General features: G+C 46.6%; 8 non-coding genes across 8 annotated transcripts; all 8 read left to right on the top strand.

Annotated features, from left to right (window-relative positions):
* The first annotated feature begins 1,443 nt into the window (after nucleotides 1-1,443).
* trnal-aag (transfer RNA leucine (anticodon AAG)) lies at nucleotides 1,444-1,525 on the top strand. The gene has a single exon. It is a non-coding gene; the product is annotated as a tRNA-Leu (tRNA).
* A 1,127-nt stretch (nucleotides 1,526-2,652) lies between these two features.
* On the top strand, nucleotides 2,653-2,725 carry trnav-uac (transfer RNA valine (anticodon UAC)). Its single transcript has one exon. It is a non-coding gene; the product is annotated as a tRNA-Val (tRNA).
* Nucleotides 2,726-4,374: 1,649 nt separating this feature from the next.
* Nucleotides 4,375-4,456, top strand: trnal-aag (transfer RNA leucine (anticodon AAG)). The gene has a single exon. It is a non-coding gene; the product is annotated as a tRNA-Leu (tRNA).
* A 1,127-nt stretch (nucleotides 4,457-5,583) lies between these two features.
* trnav-uac (transfer RNA valine (anticodon UAC)) lies at nucleotides 5,584-5,656 on the top strand. The gene has a single exon. It is a non-coding gene; the product is annotated as a tRNA-Val (tRNA).
* Nucleotides 5,657-7,305: 1,649 nt separating this feature from the next.
* Nucleotides 7,306-7,387, top strand: trnal-aag (transfer RNA leucine (anticodon AAG)). Its single transcript has one exon. It is a non-coding gene; the product is annotated as a tRNA-Leu (tRNA).
* A 1,127-nt stretch (nucleotides 7,388-8,514) lies between these two features.
* trnav-uac (transfer RNA valine (anticodon UAC)) lies at nucleotides 8,515-8,587 on the top strand. Its single transcript has one exon. It is a non-coding gene; the product is annotated as a tRNA-Val (tRNA).
* Nucleotides 8,588-10,236: 1,649 nt separating this feature from the next.
* Nucleotides 10,237-10,318, top strand: trnal-aag (transfer RNA leucine (anticodon AAG)). The gene has a single exon. It is a non-coding gene; the product is annotated as a tRNA-Leu (tRNA).
* A 2,849-nt stretch (nucleotides 10,319-13,167) lies between these two features.
* On the top strand, nucleotides 13,168-13,249 carry trnal-aag (transfer RNA leucine (anticodon AAG)). The gene has a single exon. It is a non-coding gene; the product is annotated as a tRNA-Leu (tRNA).
* Nucleotides 13,250-17,447: the final 4,198 nt, after the last annotated feature.

Genomic DNA, 17,447 nt, shown 5'->3' with positions numbered 1-17,447 from the left:
TAGTTACCGCCTTCTGATCCTTCCACGAAAAGCAGTACCGCACTTGCATTCCTTGCGCAGGCGGCCCGTTTCCAAGACAGGGAAGAAGCTGATGCGCTGGTGTCACAGCGCACCGCGGATTCCTGAGCAAGTCTGTCTGTCAAATGTACCCCCAAAGTCGTCTATGAAGGACATCATTTGGAAGCTGTCTGTCGTTATTTAACGTGCGAGAGTTGTTACCAGAGGTCCTGAATCATGTTTTGGAGCAGTTCGCACGTTAGTGGCTCATTCAACCAGCAACAGCAATGAAAGAAATTACACTCTCAGAGGAACCTCTGGACCTGTGCTTTGATAGCGTCGCTAGTATTAAGGTGCGCCCCGAGATCTAACCACATTGGAACTGAAACGGAGGAATCGACAGAGAGGCTACAGAATGACATCGCATCCATTTGGTTTTCTTTAAATCACTGACGAGCAGGAAAATGTAAACTGGGAGGGCGAGTGGGGAAGTGAGGCAGTTGCAGCTCTGGTGAAATTCCTTCTTTGTGATTCACTCAGCAACCAGAGACGTGTGAAGGTGACTCAGGCGTGAGAGCTCTTCACATCGAGAACAAAAAAGCACTCAAGGGCACTTAGCACCTCTTCCGGAGTGGGGGTGGGGTGAGCTAATTACCTTTTGACTTCTGTTACTATGTTCAGAAACTGCCTTTTAGATTGATGTGAACAGAAACTGCATTTCTAATAAGCACCGTGGAGTTTAGCAAAATTTATTGAGTCGCTTCTCGTCGACTCAGTTGGTATCCATGTGGCTCATATCCAGGTGTGAACATCTCTGCAGCGAATTGCACGGGTAAGGCAAAAAGGCAAGGAAAGTGGCATCTCGAACCGGCTCCGAGGTCAGAGCATCCTCACAATGTGATCTGTCGTTCTCGGATTGTAATGCTACCTCCGGTTTTAGGGTGGAGAACATTCTTTGGGACTCTTATTCTGCAAAACAGACACAGTGACTGTAACTCTGCTGCGCGGTATGATGTGGAACACGGCCTGCTCAGCTTTGTGCATTTTCCCTGTAGTCCGGTGTGTTTCATGTTCCGTGTAAACGTGAAAGTTGTCCTGTTTCGATCAAAGGGTGAAATCATTTAGCAAAGCAAGAATCGAAATTGCAGTAATGTCAAGCAGCTCATGGTAATTTGACCAAATCATAACCGATCGCATGTTCTCACGCACTCACAGATACATTTGTAGTTGAAAAGATTCTGAGAAGATAGACTCAGCTTACCATTGATAGTTGTCTGGATTGATGGGCTATCATTATCTGCTGCGAAATTGATATTGTAGACGGGCACATCCCAGCAGTTGTGCGAGTCGGAGAGGGATCATGGAACCCTTTTCACGTGGCTTTGCATCGGTTGTTATGCAGGAGCACAATTGGAAGTGCAAGAAAATGGGGCAGCGCGGCTGGCTGGTAGTGTGGCCGAGCGGTCTAAGGCGCTGGATTAAGGCTCCAGTCTCGACAGAGGCGTGGGTTCGAATCCCACCGCTGCCATTTCTGCTGATCGTTTCCAACGACGCAGTTTGTTAAAATGCTGTTTCGACTCCTGCTGCATTTCTGTTTAAAACCGAAGAAAATTGGGTTTGCTTCCTGGGCAATTAACTGTGGTGTGGGAAAGTGCCGACTTTTCCGATGTCTGTGCTGTCATGATCGTGTTCGCCTCCCGCGTGGAAAATCGCAAACAGCTCTGCTGTCCCAGGCAAGTTGAGCGTTTACTGGAACCGAATGGCGACTGTGATTTCATTGCTGTTGTGAAACAAAGTCCTGCGGTGGCACGACTCGTCGTTATTTTGTTTTATGGCCAATGGGAAAATCGTTCCAATGAATTGCGATGTCACATGTCATTGAATTTCTCCCATTTCCTTCATTTCCGTCCTGCGGACATCGGAAGGGAAAGGCAATCTAATCGAGTCTGTGATTGGTGAAATTCACTTTTTCATGGCCCATTCTTATTGTGTTCTTTCTTTCTCTCTTTTCAGCATTGTCTGGGAAGTGGTGGTGCACTCAGGCTCCAGTATGTTTGAAAGAGCAGTTTGGAATTGCCCTGTTGTTAGTTGTGAGATTACTTTATGACTCATGCCCCCGGCCTGTCTCACATTTTGCATTCATGCTCGCTGTGTCTGAAAATGCATTTGGTTTGCCAGTTTTGTTTGTGTTCCGTGTTAAATGTTTTCTGTTTTGCGATTCGCTCAATACATTACGAATTAACAGGGTTTCTGAGGTAACTTCCAGCTGCAAAAATCCTCAACTGAGAATCTGGGAAAATTTCCCGGAGTATGGTCAGTCGGAGCAAAAGTAAGGAAGTCGTTCGTTTCTGCAGTGTCTTACAACGCTACCTTTCCCGTGAGCAGTCGAACAGACTAAATGATTGTGCCACAGACTGCGACGGCAAGCTCCGCTAAAAAGTAATCCTTTACAGCCGGTGTAAGCAACACAATGTTATTGGCGCACACCGCGTGGAAACAGATACTTCGGTGTATCTCGTCCATGCTCACCACATAGCCAAAATTAAAGAAGTCCCATTAAACAACGAGCGATTGGAAACAGAAAGGTGAAAGGTAAAATGGCTTCAACTTTCAGTGCTGGGTGCCACTGAGCCTTAGCAGCGGCGACTGCGCCTTGTTTCTGTAGTGTAGTGGTCATCACGTTCGCCTTACGCGCGAAAGGTCCCCAGTTCGAAACTGGGCAGAAACTGCTTTGTTCTTCAACTGCAGCATTTTACATGGACAGGAGCGGAGTTTTCTTGCTTGCTTTCCCATCTGCAAACCTGCCTTCGAATTTACTTGAACAAATCTGCTCTCGTAGTGAAATGTAATGCAACTCCATTTAATTACTGTGCAAAGCATTGTAAAGTTTTTCTCCAACCTGATTGTGATCATATGCCATTCTGTTTGAGAGTGTAGTTACCGCCTTCTGATCCTTCCACGAAAAGCAGTACCGCACTTGCATTCCTTGCGCAGGCGGCCCGTTTCCAAGACAGGGAAGAAGCTGATGCGCTGGTGTCACAGCGCACCGCGGATTCCTGAGCAAGTCTGTCTGTCAAATGTACCCCCAAAGTCGTCTATGAAGGACATCATTTGGAAGCTGTCTGTCGTTATTTAACGTACGAGAGTTGTTACCAGAGGTCCTGAATCATGTTTTGGAGCAGTTCGCACGTTAGTGGCTCATTCAACCAGCAACAGCAATGAAAGAAATTACACTCTCAGAGGAACCTCTGGACCTGTGCTTTGATAGCGTCGCTAGTATTAAGGTGCGCCCCGAGATCTAACCACATTGGAACTGAAACGGAGGAATCGACAGAGAGGCTACAGAATGACATCGCATCCATTTGGTTTTCTTTAAATCACTGACGAGCAGGAAAATGTAAACTGGGAGGGCGAGTGGGGAAGTGAGGCAGTTGCAGCTCTGGTGAAATTCCTTCTTTGTGATTCACTCAGCAACCAGAGACGTGTGAAGGTGACTCAGGCGTGAGAGCTCTTCACATCGAGAACAAAAAAGCACTCAAGGGCACTTAGCACCTCTTCCGGAGTGGGGGTGGGGTGAGCTAATTACCTTTTGACTTCTGTTACTATGTTCAGAAACTGCCTTTTAGATTGATGTGAACAGAAACTGCATTTCTAATAAGCACCGTGGAGTTTAGCAAAATTTATTGAGTCGCTTCTCGTCGACTCAGTTGGTATCCATGTGGCTCATATCCAGGTGTGAACATCTCTGCAGCGAATTGCACGGGTAAGGCAAAAAGGCAAGGAAAGTGGCATCTCGAACCGGCTCCGAGGTCAGAGCATCCTCACAATGTGATCTGTCGTTCTCGGATTGTAATGCTACCTCCGGTTTTAGGGTGGAGAACATTCTTTGGGACTCTTATTCTGCAAAACAGACACAGTGACTGTAACTCTGCTGCGCGGTATGATGTGGAACACGGCCTGCTCAGCTTTGTGCATTTTCCCTGTAGTCCGGTGTGTTTCATGTTCCGTGTAAACGTGAAAGTTGTCCTGTTTCGATCAAAGGGTGAAATCATTTAGCAAAGCAAGAATCGAAATTGCAGTAATGTCAAGCAGCTCATGGTAATTTGACCAAATCATAACCGATCGCATGTTCTCACGCACTCACAGATACATTTGTAGTTGAAAAGATTCTGAGAAGATAGACTCAGCTTACCATTGATAGTTGTCTGGATTGATGGGCTATCATTATCTGCTGCGAAATTGATATTGTAGACGGGCACATCCCAGCAGTTGTGCGAGTCGGAGAGGGATCATGGAACCCTTTTCACGTGGCTTTTCATCGGTTGTTATGCAGGAGCACAATTGGAAGTGCAAGAAAATGGGGCAGCGCGGCTGGCTGGTAGTGTGGCCGAGCGGTCTAAGGCGCTGGATTAAGGCTCCAGTCTCGACAGAGGCGTGGGTTCGAATCCCACCGCTGCCATTTCTGCTGATCGTTTCCAACGACGCAGTTTGTTAAAATGCTGTTTCGACTCCTGCTGCATTTCTGTTTAAAACCGAAGAAAATTGGGTTTGCTTCCTGGGCAATTAACTGTGGTGTGGGAAAGTGCCGACTTTTCCGATGTCTGTGCTGTCATGATCGTGTTCGCCTCCCGCGTGGAAAATCGCAAACAGCTCTGCTGTCCCAGGCAAGTTGAGCGTTTACTGGAACCGAATGGCGACTGTGATTTCATTGCTGTTGTGAAACAAAGTCCTGCGGTGGCACGACTCGTCGTTATTTTGTTTTATGGCCAATGGGAAAATCGTTCCAATGAATTGCGATGTCACATGTCATTGAATTTCTCCCATTTCCTTCATTTCCGTCCTGCGGACATCGGAAGGGAAAGGCAATCTAATCGAGTCTGTGATTGGTGAAATTCACTTTTTCATGGCCCATTCTTATTGTGTTCTTTCTTTCTCTCTTTTCAGCATTGTCTGGGAAGTGGTGGTGCACTCAGGCTCCAGTATGTTTGAAAGAGCAGTTTGGAATTGCCCTGTTGTTAGTTGTGAGATTACTTTATGACTCATGCCCCCGGCCTGTCTCACATTTTGCATTCATGCTCGCTGTGTCTGAAAATGCATTTGGTTTGCCAGTTTTGTTTGTGTTCCGTGTTAAATGTTTTCTGTTTTGCGATTCGCTCAATACATTACGAATTAACAGGGTTTCTGAGGTAACTTCCAGCTGCAAAAATCCTCAACTGAGAATCTGGGAAAATTTCCCGGAGTATGGTCAGTCGGAGCAAAAGTAAGGAAGTCGTTCGTTTCTGCAGTGTCTTACAACGCTACCTTTCCCGTGAGCAGTCGAACAGACTAAATGATTGTGCCACAGACTGCGACGGCAAGCTCCGCTAAAAAGTAATCCTTTACAGCCGGTGTAAGCAACACAATGTTATTGGCGCACACCGCGTGGAAACAGATACTTCGGTGTATCTCGTCCATGCTCACCACATAGCCAAAATTAAAGAAGTCCCATTAAACAACGAGCGATTGGAAACAGAAAGGTGAAAGGTAAAATGGCTTCAACTTTCAGTGCTGGGTGCCACTGAGCCTTAGCAGCGGCGACTGCGCCTTGTTTCTGTAGTGTAGTGGTCATCACGTTCGCCTTACGCGCGAAAGGTCCCCAGTTCGAAACTGGGCAGAAACTGCTTTGTTCTTCAACTGCAGCATTTTACATGGACAGGAGCGGAGTTTTCTTGCTTGCTTTCCCATCTGCAAACCTGCCTTCGAATTTACTTGAACAAATCTGCTCTCGTAGTGAAATGTAATGCAACTCCATTTAATTACTGTGCAAAGCATTGTAAAGTTTTTCTCCAACCTGATTGTGATCATATGCCATTCTGTTTGAGAGTGTAGTTACCGCCTTCTGATCCTTCCACGAAAAGCAGTACCGCACTTGCATTCCTTGCGCAGGCGGCCCGTTTCCAAGACAGGGAAGAAGCTGATGCGCTGGTGTCACAGCGCACCGCGGATTCCTGAGCAAGTCTGTCTGTCAAATGTACCCCCAAAGTCGTCTATGAAGGACATCATTTGGAAGCTGTCTGTCGTTATTTAACGTACGAGAGTTGTTACCAGAGGTCCTGAATCATGTTTTGGAGCAGTTCGCACGTTAGTGGCTCATTCAACCAGCAACAGCAATGAAAGAAATTACACTCTCAGAGGAACCTCTGGACCTGTGCTTTGATAGCGTCGCTAGTATTAAGGTGCGCCCCGAGATCTAACCACATTGGAACTGAAACGGAGGAATCGACAGAGAGGCTACAGAATGACATCGCATCCATTTGGTTTTCTTTAAATCACTGACGAGCAGGAAAATGTAAACTGGGAGGGCGAGTGGGGAAGTGAGGCAGTTGCAGCTCTGGTGAAATTCCTTCTTTGTGATTCACTCAGCAACCAGAGACGTGTGAAGGTGACTCAGGCGTGAGAGCTCTTCACATCGAGAACAAAAAAGCACTCAAGGGCACTTAGCACCTCTTCCGGAGTGGGGGTGGGGTGAGCTAATTACCTTTTGACTTCTGTTACTATGTTCAGAAACTGCCTTTTAGATTGATGTGAACAGAAACTGCATTTCTAATAAGCACCGTGGAGTTTAGCAAAATTTATTGAGTCGCTTCTCGTCGACTCAGTTGGTATCCATGTGGCTCATATCCAGGTGTGAACATCTCTGCAGCGAATTGCACGGGTAAGGCAAAAAGGCAAGGAAAGTGGCATCTCGAACCGGCTCCGAGGTCAGAGCATCCTCACAATGTGATCTGTCGTTCTCGGATTGTAATGCTACCTCCGGTTTTAGGGTGGAGAACATTCTTTGGGACTCTTATTCTGCAAAACAGACACAGTGACTGTAACTCTGCTGCGCGGTATGATGTGGAACACGGCCTGCTCAGCTTTGTGCATTTTCCCTGTAGTCCGGTGTGTTTCATGTTCCGTGTAAACGTGAAAGTTGTCCTGTTTCGATCAAAGGGTGAAATCATTTAGCAAAGCAAGAATCGAAATTGCAGTAATGTCAAGCAGCTCATGGTAATTTGACCAAATCATAACCGATCGCATGTTCTCACGCACTCACAGATACATTTGTAGTTGAAAAGATTCTGAGAAGATAGACTCAGCTTACCATTGATAGTTGTCTGGATTGATGGGCTATCATTATCTGCTGCGAAATTGATATTGTAGACGGGCACATCCCAGCAGTTGTGCGAGTCGGAGAGGGATCATGGAACCCTTTTCACGTGGCTTTTCATCGGTTGTTATGCAGGAGCACAATTGGAAGTGCAAGAAAATGGGGCAGCGCGGCTGGCTGGTAGTGTGGCCGAGCGGTCTAAGGCGCTGGATTAAGGCTCCAGTCTCGACAGAGGCGTGGGTTCGAATCCCACCGCTGCCATTTCTGCTGATCGTTTCCAACGACGCAGTTTGTTAAAATGCTGTTTCGACTCCTGCTGCATTTCTGTTTAAAACCGAAGAAAATTGGGTTTGCTTCCTGGGCAATTAACTGTGGTGTGGGAAAGTGCCGACTTTTCCGATGTCTGTGCTGTCATGATCGTGTTCGCCTCCCGCGTGGAAAATCGCAAACAGCTCTGCTGTCCCAGGCAAGTTGAGCGTTTACTGGAACCGAATGGCGACTGTGATTTCATTGCTGTTGTGAAACAAAGTCCTGCGGTGGCACGACTCGTCGTTATTTTGTTTTATGGCCAATGGGAAAATCGTTCCAATGAATTGCGATGTCACATGTCATTGAATTTCTCCCATTTCCTTCATTTCCGTCCTGCGGACATCGGAAGGGAAAGGCAATCTAATCGAGTCTGTGATTGGTGAAATTCACTTTTTCATGGCCCATTCTTATTGTGTTCTTTCTTTCTCTCTTTTCAGCATTGTCTGGGAAGTGGTGGTGCACTCAGGCTCCAGTATGTTTGAAAGAGCAGTTTGGAATTGCCCTGTTGTTAGTTGTGAGATTACTTTATGACTCATGCCCCCGGCCTGTCTCACATTTTGCATTCATGCTCGCTGTGTCTGAAAATGCATTTGGTTTGCCAGTTTTGTTTGTGTTCCGTGTTAAATGTTTTCTGTTTTGCGATTCGCTCAATACATTACGAATTAACAGGGTTTCTGAGGTAACTTCCAGCTGCAAAAATCCTCAACTGAGAATCTGGGAAAATTTCCCGGAGTATGGTCAGTCGGAGCAAAAGTAAGGAAGTCGTTCGTTTCTGCAGTGTCTTACAACGCTACCTTTCCCGTGAGCAGTCGAACAGACTAAATGATTGTGCCACAGACTGCGACGGCAAGCTCCGCTAAAAAGTAATCCTTTACAGCCGGTGTAAGCAACACAATGTTATTGGCGCACACCGCGTGGAAACAGATACTTCGGTGTATCTCGTCCATGCTCACCACATAGCCAAAATTAAAGAAGTCCCATTAAACAACGAGCGATTGGAAACAGAAAGGTGAAAGGTAAAATGGCTTCAACTTTCAGTGCTGGGTGCCACTGAGCCTTAGCAGCGGCGACTGCGCCTTGTTTCTGTAGTGTAGTGGTCATCACGTTCGCCTTACGCGCGAAAGGTCCCCAGTTCGAAACTGGGCAGAAACTGCTTTGTTCTTCAACTGCAGCATTTTACATGGACAGGAGCGGAGTTTTCTTGCTTGCTTTCCCATCTGCAAACCTGCCTTCGAATTTACTTGAACAAATCTGCTCTCGTAGTGAAATGTAATGCAACTCCATTTAATTACTGTGCAAAGCATTGTAAAGTTTTTCTCCAACCTGATTGTGATCATATGCCATTCTGTTTGAGAGTGTAGTTACCGCCTTCTGATCCTTCCACGAAAAGCAGTACCGCACTTGCATTCCTTGCGCAGGCGGCCCGTTTCCAAGACAGGGAAGAAGCTGATGCGCTGGTGTCACAGCGCACCGCGGATTCCTGAGCAAGTCTGTCTGTCAAATGTACCCCCAAAGTCGTCTATGAAGGACATCATTTGGAAGCTGTCTGTCGTTATTTAACGTACGAGAGTTGTTACCAGAGGTCCTGAATCATGTTTTGGAGCAGTTCGCACGTTAGTGGCTCATTCAACCAGCAACAGCAATGAAAGAAATTACACTCTCAGAGGAACCTCTGGACCTGTGCTTTGATAGCGTCGCTAGTATTAAGGTGCGCCCCGAGATCTAACCACATTGGAACTGAAACGGAGGAATCGACAGAGAGGCTACAGAATGACATCGCATCCATTTGGTTTTCTTTAAATCACTGACGAGCAGGAAAATGTAAACTGGGAGGGCGAGTGGGGAAGTGAGGCAGTTGCAGCTCTGGTGAAATTCCTTCTTTGTGATTCACTCAGCAACCAGAGACGTGTGAAGGTGACTCAGGCGTGAGAGCTCTTCACATCGAGAACAAAAAAGCACTCAAGGGCACTTAGCACCTCTTCCGGAGTGGGGGTGGGGTGAGCTAATTACCTTTTGACTTCTGTTACTATGTTCAGAAACTGCCTTTTAGATTGATGTGAACAGAAACTGCATTTCTAATAAGCACCGTGGAGTTTAGCAAAATTTATTGAGTCGCTTCTCGTCGACTCAGTTGGTATCCATGTGGCTCATATCCAGGTGTGAACATCTCTGCAGCGAATTGCACGGGTAAGGCAAAAAGGCAAGGAAAGTGGCATCTCGAACCGGCTCCGAGGTCAGAGCATCCTCACAATGTGATCTGTCGTTCTCGGATTGTAATGCTACCTCCGGTTTTAGGGTGGAGAACATTCTTTGGGACTCTTATTCTGCAAAACAGACACAGTGACTGTAACTCTGCTGCGCGGTATGATGTGGAACACGGCCTGCTCAGCTTTGTGCATTTTCCCTGTAGTCCGGTGTGTTTCATGTTCCGTGTAAACGTGAAAGTTGTCCTGTTTCGATCAAAGGGTGAAATCATTTAGCAAAGCAAGAATCGAAATTGCAGTAATGTCAAGCAGCTCATGGTAATTTGACCAAATCATAACCGATCGCATGTTCTCACGCACTCACAGATACATTTGTAGTTGAAAAGATTCTGAGAAGATAGACTCAGCTTACCATTGATAGTTGTCTGGATTGATGGGCTATCATTATCTGCTGCGAAATTGATATTGTAGACGGGCACATCCCAGCAGTTGTGCGAGTCGGAGAGGGATCATGGAACCCTTTTCACGTGGCTTTGCATCGGTTGTTATGCAGGAGCACAATTGGAAGTGCAAGAAAATGGGGCAGCGCGGATGGCTGGTAGTGTGGCCGAGCGGTCTAAGGCGCTGGATTAAGGCTCCAGTCTCGACAGAGGCGTGGGTTCGAATCCCACCGCTGCCATTTCTGCTGATCGTTTCCAACGACGCAGTTTGTTAAAATGCTGTTTCGACTCCTGCTGCATTTCTGTTTAAAACCGAAGAAAATTGGGTTTGCTTCCTGGGCAATTAACTGTGGTGTGGGAAAGTGCCGACTTTTCCGATGTCTGTGCTGTCATGATCGTGTTCGCCTCCCGCGTGGAAAATCGCAAACAGCTCTGCTGTCCCAGGCAAGTTGAGCGTTTACTGGAACCGAATGGCGACTGTGATTTCATTGCTGTTGTGAAACAAAGTCCTGCGGTGGCACGACTCGTCGTTATTTTGTTTTATGGCCAATGGGAAAATCGTTCCAATGAATTGCGATGTCACATGTTATTGAATTTCTCCCATTTCCTTCATTTCCGTCCTGCGGACATCGGAAGGGAAAGGCAATCTAATCGAGTCTGTGATTGGTGAAATTCACTTTTTCATGGCCCATTCTTATTGTGTTCTTTCTTTCTCTCTTTTCAGCATTGTCTGGGAAGTGGTGGTGCACTCAGGCTCCAGTATGTTTGAAAGAGCAGTTTGGAATTGCCCTGTTGTTAGTTGTGAGATTACTTTATGACTCATGCCCCCGGCCTGTCTCACATTTTGCATTCATGCTCGCTGTGTCTGAAAATGCATTTGGTTTGCCAGTTTTGTTTGTGTTCCGTGTTAAATGCTTTCTGTTTTGCGATTCGCTCAATACATTACGGAATAACAGGGTTTCTGAGGTAACTTCCAGCTGCAAAAATCCTCAACTGAGAATCTGGGAAAATTTCCCGGAGTATGGTCAGTCGGAGCAAAAGTAAGGAAGTCGTTCGTTTCTGCAGTGTCTTACAACGCTACCTTTCCCGTGAGCAGTCGAACAGACTAAATGATTGTGCCACAGACTGCGACGGCAAGCTCCGCTAAAAAGTAATCCTTTACAGCCGGTGTAAGCAACACAATGTTATTGGCGCACACCGCGTGGAAACAGATACTTCGGTGTATCTCGTCCATGCTCACCACATAGCCAAAATTAAAGAAGTCCCATTAAACAACGAGCGATTGGAAACAGAAAGGTGAAAGGTAAAATGGCTTCAACTTTCAGTGCTGGGTGCCACTGAGCCTTAGTAGTGGCGACTGCGCCTTGTTTCTGTAGTGTAGTGGTCATCACGTTCGCCTTACGCGCGAAAGGTCGCCAGTTCGAAACTGGGCAGAGACTGCTTTGTTCTTCAACTGCAGCATTTTACATGGACAGGAGCGGAGTTTTCTTGCTTGCTTTCCCATCTGCAAACCTGCCTTCGAATTTACTTGAACAAATCTGCTCTCGTAGTGAAATGTAATGCAACTCCATTTAATTACTGTGCAAAGCATTGTAAAGTTTTTCTCCAACCTGATTGTGATCATATGCCATTCTGTTTGAGAGTGTAGTTACCGCCTTCTGATCCTTCCACGAAAAGCAGTACCGCACTTGCATTCCTTGCGCAGGCGGCCCGTTTCCAAGACAGGGAAGAAGCTGATGCGCTGGTGTCACAGCGCACCGCGGATTCCTGAACAAGTCTGTCTGTCAAATGTACCCCCAAAGTCGTCTATGAAGGACATCATTTGGAAGCTGTCTGTCGTTATTTAACGTGCGAGAGTTGTTACCAGAGGTCCTGAATCATGTTTTGGAGCAGTTCGCACGTTAGTGGCTCATTCAACCAGCAACAGCAATGAAAGAAATTACACTCTCAGAGGAACCTCTGGACCTGTGCTTTGATAGCGTCGCTAGTATTAAGGTGCGCCCCGAGATCTAACCACATTGGAACTGAAACGGAGGAATCGACAGAGAGGCTACAGAATGACATCGCATCCATTTGGTTTTCTTTAAATCACTGACGAGCAGGAAAATGTAAACTGGGAGGGCGAGTGGGGAAGTGAGGCAGTTGCAGCTCTGGTGAAATTCCTTCTTTGTGATTCACTCAGCAACCAGAGACGTGTGAAGGTGACTCAGGCGTGAGAGCTCTTCACATCGAGAACAAAAAAGCACTCAAGGGCACTTAGCACCTCTTCCGGAGTGGGGGTGGGGTGAGCTAATTACCTTTTGACTTCTGTTACTATGTTCAGAAACTGCCTTTTAGATTGATGTGAACAGAAACTGCATTTCTAATAAGCACCGTGGAGTTTAGCAAAATTTATTGAGTCGCTTCTCGTCGACTCAGTTGGTATCCATGTGGCTCATATCCAGGTGTGAACATCTCTGCAGCGAATTGCACGGGTAAGGCAAAAAGGCAAGGAAAGTGGCATCTCGAACCGGCTCCGAGGTCAGAGCATCCTCACAATGTGATCTGTCGTTCTCGGATTGTAATGCTACCTCCGGTTTTAGGGTGGAGAACATTCTTTGGGACTCTTATTCTGCAAAACAGACACAGTGACTGTAACTCTGCTGCGCGGTATGATGTGGAACACGGCCTGCTCAGCTTTGTGCATTTTCCCTGTAGTCCGGTGTGTTTCATGTTCCGTGTAAACGTGAAAGTTGTCCTGTTTCGATCAAAGGGTGAAATCATTTAGCAAAGCAAGAATCGAAATTGCAGTAATGTCAAGCAGCTCATGGTAATTTGACCAAATCATAACCGATCGCATGTTCTCACGCACTCACAGATACATTTGTAGTTGAAAAGATTCTGAGAAGATAGACTCAGCTTACCATTGATAGTTGTCTGGATTGATGGGCTATCATTATCTGCTGCGAAATTGATATTGTAGACGGGCACATCCCAGCAGTTGTGCGAGTCGGAGAGGGATCATGGAACCCTTTTCACGTGGCTTTGCATCGGTTGTTATGCAGGAGCACAATTGGAAGTGCAAGAAAATGGGGCAGCGCGGATGGCTGGTAGTGTGGCCGAGCGGTCTAAGGCGCTGGATTAAGGCTCCAGTCTCGACAGAGGCGTGGGTTCGAATCCCACCGCTGCCATTTCTGCTGATCGTTTCCAACGACGCAGTTTGTTAAAATGCTGTTTCGACTCCTGCTGCATTTCTGTTTAAAACCGAAGAAAATTGGGTTTGCTTCCTGGGCAATTAACTGTGGTGTGGGAAAGTGCCGACTTTTCCGATGTCTGTGCTGTCATGATCGTGTTCGCCTCCCGCGTGGAAAATCGCAAACAGCTCTGCTGTCCCAGGCAAGTTGAGCGTTTACTGGAACCGAATGGCGACTGTGATTTCATTGCTGTTGTGAAACAAAGTCCTGCGGTGGCACGACTCGTCGTTATTTTGTTTTATGGCCAATGGGAAAATCGTTCCAATGAATTGCGATGTCACATGTTATTGAATTTCTCCCATTTCCTTCATTTCCGTCCTGCGGACATCGGAAGGGAAAGGCAATCTAATCGAGTCTGTGATTGGTGAAATTCACTTTTTCATGGCCCATTCTTATTGTGTTCTTTCTTTCTCTCTTTTCAGCATTGTCTGGGAAGTGGTGGTGCACTCAGGCTCCAGTATGTTTGAAAGAGCAGTTTGGAATTGCCCTGTTGTTAGTTGTGAGATTACTTTATGACTCATGCCCCCGGCCTGTCTCACATTTTGCATTCATGCTCGCTGTGTCTGAAAATGCATTTGGTTTGCCAGTTTTGTTTGTGTTCCGTGTTAAATGCTTTCTGTTTTGCGATTCGCTCAATACATTACGGAATAACAGGGTTTCTGAGGTAACTTCCAGCTGCAAAAATCCTCAACTGAGAATCTGGGAAAATTTCCCGGAGTATGGTCAGTCGGAGCAAAAGTAAGGAAGTCGTTCGTTTCTGCAGTGTCTTACAACGCTACCTTTCCCGTGAGCAGTCGAACAGACTAAATGATTGTGCCACAGACTGCGACGGCAAGCTCCGCTAAAAAGTAATCCTTTACAGCCGGTGTAAGCAACACAATGTTATTGGCGCACACCGCGTGGAAACAGATACTTCGGTGTATCTCGTCCATGCTCACCACATAGCCAAAATTAAAGAAGTCCCATTAAACAACGAGCGATTGGAAACAGAAAGGTGAAAGGTAAAATGGCTTCAACTTTCAGTGCTGGGTGCCACTGAGCCTTAGTAGTGGCGACTGCGCCTTGTTTCTGTAGTGTAGTGGTCATCACGTTCGCCTTACGCGCGAAAGGTCGCCAGTTCGAAACTGGGCAGAGACTGCTTTGTTCTTCAACTGCAGCATTTTACATGGACAGGAGCGGAGTTTTCTTGCTTGCTTTCCCATCTGCAAACCTGCCTTCGAATTTACTTGAACAAATCTGCTCTCGTAGTGAAATGTAATGCAACTCCATTTAATTACTGTGCAAAGCATTGTAAAGTTTTTCTCCAACCTGATTGTGATCATATGCCATTCTGTTTGAGAGTGTAGTTACCGCCTTCTGATCCTTCCACGAAAAGCAGTACCGCACTTGCATTCCTTGCGCAGGCGGCCCGTTTCCAAGACAGGGAAGAAGCTGATGCGCTGGTGTCACAGCGCACCGCGGATTCCTGAACAAGTCTGTCTGTCAAATGTACCCCCAAAGTCGTCTATGAAGGACATCATTTGGAAGCTGTCTGTCGTTATTTAACGTGCGAGAGTTGTTACCAGAGGTCCTGAATCATGTTTTGGAGCAGTTCGCACGTTAGTGGCTCATTCAACCAGCAACAGCAATGAAAGAAATTACACTCTCAGAGGAACCTCTGGACCTGTGCTTTGATAGCGTCGCTAGTATTAAGGTGCGCCCCGAGATCTAACCACATTGGAACTGAAACGGAGGAATCGACAGAGAGGCTACAGAATGACATCGCATCCATTTGGTTTTCTTTAAATCACTGACGAGCAGGAAAATGTAAACTGGGAGGGCGAGTGGGGAAGTGAGGCAGTTGCAGCTCTGGTGAAATTCCTTCTTTGTGATTCACTCAGCAACCAGAGACGTGTGAAGGTGACTCAGGCGTGAGAGCTCTTCACATCGAGAACAAAAAAGCACTCAAGGGCACTTAGCACCTCTTCCGGAGTGGGGGTGGGGTGAGCTAATTACCTTTTGACTTCTGTTACTATGTTCAGAAACTGCCTTTTAGATTGATGTGAACAGAAACTGCATTTCTAATAAGCACCGTGGAGTTTAGCAAAATTTATTGAGTCGCTTCTCGTCGACTCAGTTGGTATCCATGTGGCTCATATCCAGGTGTGAACATCTCTGCAGCGAATTGCACGGGTAAGGCAAAAAGGCAAGGAAAGTGGCATCTCGAACCGGCTCCGAGGTCAGAGCATCCTCACAATGTGATCTGTCGTTCTCGGATTGTAATGCTACCTCCGGTTTTAGGGTGGAGAACATTCTTTGGGACTCTTATTCTGCAAAACAGACACAGTGACTGTAACTCTGCTGCGCGGTATGATGTGGAACACGGCCTGCTCAGCTTTGTGCATTTTCCCTGTAGTCCGGTGTGTTTCATGTTCCGTGTAAACGTGAAAGTTGTCCTGTTTCGATCAAAGGGTGAAATCATTTCGCAAAGCAAGAATCGAAATTGCAGTAATGTCAAGCAGCTCATGGTAATTTGACCAAATCATAACCAATCGCATGTTCTCACGCACTCACAGATACATTTGTAGTTGAAAAGATTCTGAGAAGATAGACTCAGCTTACCATTGATAGTTGTCTGGATTGATGGGCTATCATTATCTGCTGCGAAATTGATATTGTAGACGGGCACATCCCAGCAGTTGTGCGAGTCGGAGAGGGATCATGGAACCCTTTTCACGTGGCTTTGCATCGGTTGTTAGGCAGGAGCACAATTGGAAGTGCAAGAAAATGGGGCAGCGCGGCTGGCTGGTAGTGTGGCCGAGCGGTCTAAGGCGCTGGATTAAGGCTCCAGTATCGACAGAGGCGTGGGTTCGAATCCCACCGCTGCCATTTCTGCTCATCGTTTCCAACGACGCAGTTTGTTAAAATGCTGTTTCGACTCCTGCTGCATTTCTGTTTAAAACCGAAGAAAATTGGGTTTGCTTCCCGGGCAATTAACTGTGGTGTGGGAAAGTGCCGACTTTTCCGATGTCTGTGCTGTCATGATCGTGTTCGCCTCCCGCGTGGAAAATCGCAAACAGCTCTGCTGTCCCAGGCAAGTTGAGCGTTTACTGGAACTGAATGGCGACTGTTATTTCATTGCTGTTGTGAAACAAAGTCCTGCGGTGGCACGACTCGTCGTTATTTTGTTTTATGGCCAATGGGAAAATCGTTCCAATGAATTGCGATGTCACATGTTATTGAATTTCTCCCATTTCCTTCATTTCCGTCCTGCGGACATCGGAAGGGAAAGGCAATCTAATCGAGTCTGTGATTGGTGAAATTCACTTTTTCATGGCCCATTCTTATTGTGTTCTTTCTTTCTCTCTTTTCAGCATTGTCTGGGAAGTGGTGGTGCACTCAGGCTCCAGTATGTTTGAAAGAGCAGTTTGGAATTGCCCTGTTGTTAGTTGTGAGATTACTTTATGACTCATGCCCCCGGCCTGTCTCACATTTTGCATTCATGCTCGCTGTGTCTGAAAATGCATTTGGTTTGCCAGTTTTGTTTGTGTTCCGTGTTAAATGCTTTCTGTTTTGCGATTCGCTCAATACATTACGACTTAACAGGGTTTCTGAGGTCACTTCCAGCTGCAAAAATCCTCAACTGAGAATCTGGGAAAATTTCCCGGAGTATGGTCAGTCGGAGCAAAAGTAAGGAAGTCGTTCGTTTCTGCAGTGTCTTACAACGCTACCTTTCCCGTGAGCAGTCGAACAGACTAAATGATTGTGCCACAGACTGCGACGGCAAGCTCCGCTAAAAAGTAATCCTTTACAGCCGGTGTAAGCAACACAATGTTATTGGCGCACACCGCGTGGAAACAGATACTTCGGTGTATCTCGTCCATGCTCACCACATAGCCAAAATTAAAGAAGTCCCATTAAACAACGAGCGATTGGAAACAGAAAGGTGAAAGGTAAAATGGCTTCAACTTTCAGTGCTGGGTGCCACTGAGCCTTAGTAGTGGCGACTGCGCCTTGTTTCTGTAGTGTAGTGGTCATCACGTTCGCCTTACGCGCGGAAGGTCGCCAGTTCGAAACTGGGCAGAGACTGCTTTGTTCTTCAACTGCAGCATTTTACATGGACAGGAGCGGAGTTTTCTTGCTTGCTTTCCCATCT

This window comes from Chiloscyllium plagiosum, unplaced genomic scaffold (genome assembly GCF_037043375.1).
Source record: "Chiloscyllium plagiosum isolate Xiang-an unplaced genomic scaffold, Cpla_swu_hap1 HiC_scaffold_14, whole genome shotgun sequence".
NCBI classification, from domain to species: Eukaryota; Metazoa; Chordata; class Chondrichthyes; order Orectolobiformes; family Hemiscylliidae; genus Chiloscyllium; species Chiloscyllium plagiosum.
Note: the sequence above shows the minus strand (reverse complement) of the source record. Positions and strands in the feature narration are given on the sequence as shown.